A 4,843-nucleotide genomic window follows, 5' to 3' on the forward strand; every position below is an offset into this window, starting at 1 on the left:
CCAGCCGTGGATGAAGCCGGCCACCCCCTTCCTTCTCTCCCTCCGGAGCAGTTGCGGGGCCCTCTCCCCCCTGAAAAAATACCCCTCCCAACCAAAGGACCCCCCCCCCTCTGTTCAGAACCCTGTCCTCAAGGGTTTTCCCACTGGGAATCCCTCTCAAAATTCCACCCACCATCTTGGCTCCTATATCATGCCTTTCTGGCACACACGCGGTATGGTCTTTCTCCAGCCAGGCTGAGCCCTAGAAGGATTGTGGGGACCAAAGCAAAGCAAGGGAAAAAACCCACAAAGCTGGAAAAGGGAGGGCACCTCTGGGCATGTGCAGACTGCACGCCCTGTGTTAGGTAGCATCCCTTATCCTATATCAGAGATTAATTAGGTGGGGTCCCTGGCAGGAGAAGATGCAATCTAAAATTCGAGTGGATAGAAATGTCCAAAATCAAAGGATTCCTATTCCTTCCAACCCTTCCTGGCACTCTTCTTTCTCCAGCGCCCCCCACCCTGCGAGTAAACAGTCCCCCCCCCCATGAATTGTTTAGCTGCAATTGCATTTTAACGAGCTCTTGTATTTTAAGGGACCAGAAGTGGTGAAGAAGGCAGAAATTTAGCCTAGTTGCAAAGGGGTGCCAGCACAGAAAAAGAGATGGGGAAGAACAGGGGATCCATGCCCAGCTTCCCCTTTTCCTGACCTGTCTCATGGACAGGAATTTGGAACCGGGGGACCCCCAGAGTGTCCCACCTTCTCTCCCTCCCTCCTCCCCATCCTTATTTGTACTGGTTTGTTTTCTTCCCTGAATTATTCACCAGGGGAAACTTTGTGAATTTCTAACAAGGGTTCATTTTAAAAAATGAGAGTGGAGTTTACACCAGGCAGAATGAAATAGAATTGCATTTTTTTTTTTGGGGTGCGGGGAGAACGGGTTAGTGGGGAGGGACAAAGGGCAACATTTCCAAAGAAAAAAGGATGGCCAAGGAAGGAGTTGATATTAGGAGTTATTAGATGATATTAGGTATTAGGAAATTGAAGAAGATGGGGGAGGAGGAAGTCTTGAAGTTGGTGGGACCCCAGATGATGCAGGAGATGGGGCCCTCAGGGGCCACAGGTCAGGCCCCAAAGCCCTGGTGCTGATTTGGGGGAGGGCAGGATAACAGCAGTGGGTGGGTGGGGGACCATATGAGTCACGCTCATCAAGGCCCAGCAAGGCTGCCAGGATATTCATTATTGGTCCGCTTTTAACGATCGATTGAGGTTTAATTAACTGGCTGCGATTATTTGAGGGAATTTAAATAGTGTAATTAACCCGCCAGGTGGGGGATTGGGCTCTGCTTTGGAACAGAGGCAGGAGAATCTTGGACGGGAAATGGGGGAGATGTTAGGGGTTGCCAAGGGGGGTGATTAACTCTTTCCCGGGAGTCTTCCAAGTAGAGGGTGATTCCCATTTTTTCCTCTGGGAAGTTCAGGATGCTGGTTTTACTTGGGAGGGGGTCTGATGGGGCTGTTGAGCAGAAAGGGAAGGGAAGAGGGGGGCTCAAGCACAAGATCCCCCCCCATAATTCCCGAGGATGGTTGGAAGTGAGGACATTAGAACCCAGATCCTTCTCAAGGGGCTGGGTTCTAACGTCCTTTCTTCTATGGAGACCTCAACCGTCCTCAGGAATTAGAAGGCAGGACTCGACCAAAGTCAGCAAAGCTGGAAAAAAGGAAGGGGAAATGGAAGAGATGGGGTGGGGTGGGGGGAGAGAAGAGGTCAAAGTTCAGGCCTGGGCCCTATGGAGACGGAGCTGTCTTCCTGGGTCCCTTTCCGAGCAGCGGCATCATTAGGAACAGGTGAAGGTGAACGGAGGAAGCCGAGAGAGATAAAAATAGACCAGACCTGCAAGAGAAAAAGCGGGATTTGCGTGGGAAAGGCAGAATTCCCCACCCCATGCAGACAGATGGAAGCGTCTTCTCTTTCCACCGCCATCCTCCTCTGCTGCCCCATAGCGAAGGTTGGGCCCGTGACCCAGACACATATTGATTTTCAGTCAAGTTTGTTTTGTGGTTACGTCCCTCCTGGATAGAGGCAAATGAACCCGCTATGGAAAGTACCAGAATTTGCCCTCTAGAAAAAACAGATCCGCACCTGCAGTCTCAACTTTGCCATTCATGGAGTGTACTGTTTTCTCAGGCCACAGTGAGGACTAGCAGCCATCTTTTCAAATGGATTGGCTCGACTGCATCCTGAAACACAGCCCTCCATCTGAAAGCCGGCGTCCGTTTTAGCTTAGTAAGAAACTGAAAAGGGGAGAGACAGACAGACGATGCTTCCCTGAGGGAATAGTAATGCTCTTCGGTATAATAATTCTTGGCACCATTACAATGTGATAATAGTTGCTAACCACACTGGACTAGATCGTATTAACAGTGGTATGCGATTCAAAGTCAAACCTCCACCTCCAGAGGCAGTCTACCCCCAAAGGCAAGTGAACATAGGCAAAAAAGGGCAACAACATTGCTTCCTGCTGAAGACCTTTCTTCTGAGCATCTGCCGGACAGACCAGAGATGACCGGAGGTGCTTTTCAATTGCAAGGCGATTAACATCTCCTGTTGGGTCCCAAGCCCCTGCCTTTCTTTGGCACAGGCGGAAAGGAAAAAAATAAGCCGCAGCAGTGAAGCTGGCTGATCGCACAAAAGCCAGGGCCGTAAATAACCACCATGGGCTTTTGAGTGTGCACACGGATAACAAAGAGCTTCAAAACCCACCCAAAAAGAGAGGGAGGCTGTTTTAGCACTCCCGGGCCGGCGCTTGCTGCAGAAACAGCTGGGCTTCAGTCTCACCCAGGCCCCTGCGTCCAATTTCTCTCCCCCCCTCACCTCAAGTCACAGTGGTCCTCTTTCCCCTGAGAACCAAGGAGGGGATCCGGAGGAACCAAGTCTTGGAACCTGCAGAGAAAGCTGTGGATGGGGGAAGGTGCAGACCGTCTACCCCACTCCCACGCCTGTGCACGCAGGCTGGGCGCCTCTCCCTCTTGGGAGTGCAGGATTGTTTTAGGCGCTTGGGGGCGAAAGGCCAAGAGGGACAGGCCTTGGTCTAAAAGCCTTGCTAAATGCACTTCTTTTAGCTTGCCCCCCCCCCCGCCGCCCACAGACCCAACGCCAATCCTTGGGATGGGGAATGCACACCTTCTGGGAAGGGACAGCCAAGGAAGGAGCCGGTGGGGAAAAATGCAGGATGCAACTTTAAAATTGTGTGATTCCTCCTTCACAAGAAGGCAACAAGTTGAGAGGGACCCCACCTAGGAAAAGCAGCAAGGGAAAACGGGATTACAGCTCCCATCCTCCACAGAGCCTTGCCTGGGGTGGAGGAGAAATAGAGAAGACCCCCTGGGGGCCCTCAAGTTGGGCAAAGGATTAAAAAGAGGACGAGATTGTGAAAGCAAAACAGATGGCTTGAAGCAGGAATATGGCAGGGCCGCAGCTGCAGATGTTCCTGTGGGGGGAGTCAAGCATCTTGTGGATTCCCCGGGCGGGGAGGGGCAAACCAAGATCTTGTGGGGGGGGGGGAAATGAAAGGGGCAAGGGTCTGGCAGCAGAAATATTGTGGGTTCTTGCTCACCCCCCTTTCTTTGTCTAATTTGCCCCCTCGGTGTGTGTGTGCGCGCGCCCGTGTGAACTGCCTCCTTCCTTTGACCAGGTTGTGGGATTAGCAATGGAAGACTGGCGCCACCTATCCGCCACGAAGGGAACTGCACACCTGATAAATGCTTGCAGGGTCTGGAGGGGGGGGCGTCGCGCTACGGGCAGAAACATTCTGCAGATCATCACTCGGTGTAGCGTTAGCCTGGATCGTGCTTGCTCAAATCCGAGCTGGAAAGCCCGCCAGGTAATCTTGCATCCATCACGCCTCTCAATCCAGCCTGCTTTGCAGAGCAGGGCAGAAAGGGAAATAAAAAGGGAAAAGGTGGTTGGATGCCCCTGAAAGCTCTTTGGAAGGGAGAAAATGAAAGTGCAAAAAAATAGTTGTCAATTCTACTTGGGGCAAAAAAGTTTGCAAACCATTTCCAAGAACAGCAAGTGTTTGGTTTACGTCTCATGTAAGACATTCACCTATCTTTTTGGACCTTATTAGAATATTAAAGCTGATCATGTTTTATGTAAGCTTCTAAACAATATTAAGGTATCAGGCCTGTTTTCCAGCTAAGGTTTTTCCCCAGCACTACCCCCATGATTAAGCCTGTATTTCATTGCTACGCTTTTATTACTGTAGTGTAATTCTAAGAATCCTGAATTCAAAATTCCTTTTCAGGTATTTGCTTCCGGCTTACTTTCCTCCGCTTGTGTGCTCTTAGCCTGTTCCTCCACTTTGCTTAATGCTGCTTTTGCTGAAAGGGAACAGTGAGATGGGCAGGGATGCTGAACTCTGCGCGGTGTGTTCAGTTTTTGGTGACAGCGCTAAATTCCATGATCCGTGGAAGGAAAATAGGATCGGGTAGCTTCTTGACAGCGAAACGGCCCAACAGACAGTTGTCCTATTCGGTGGGCTGACTCCCACCGTTTTCTTGAAGTAGACCACCACAGACCTCAACATGGAAACGCCCGTGCCCCTTGCAAGCACAGCAATGCACCTTCTTTCTAAAAAGGCTGTTTTCTGCATTAATCCAAGCACTCAATTGAACTGTTGGGTTGGCAGCAAGTTCCATCATTGCTGGGGGAGTCTCCCCGCCACTTCTGTGAAGACACAGGGGAACCCCTGCACACCAGGGCAGAATTCAACTGACTTTTGTGAGAGGACAGCAAAGTATTTCCCCTACAACGGGTGTGGGCTCCCCTCTCCCCACCCTCAAAAGAAACAGGACAGCAGG

This window comes from Candoia aspera, chromosome 4, assembly GCF_035149785.1.
Source record: "Candoia aspera isolate rCanAsp1 chromosome 4, rCanAsp1.hap2, whole genome shotgun sequence".
Classification (NCBI taxonomy): Eukaryota; Metazoa; Chordata; class Lepidosauria; order Squamata; family Boidae; genus Candoia; species Candoia aspera.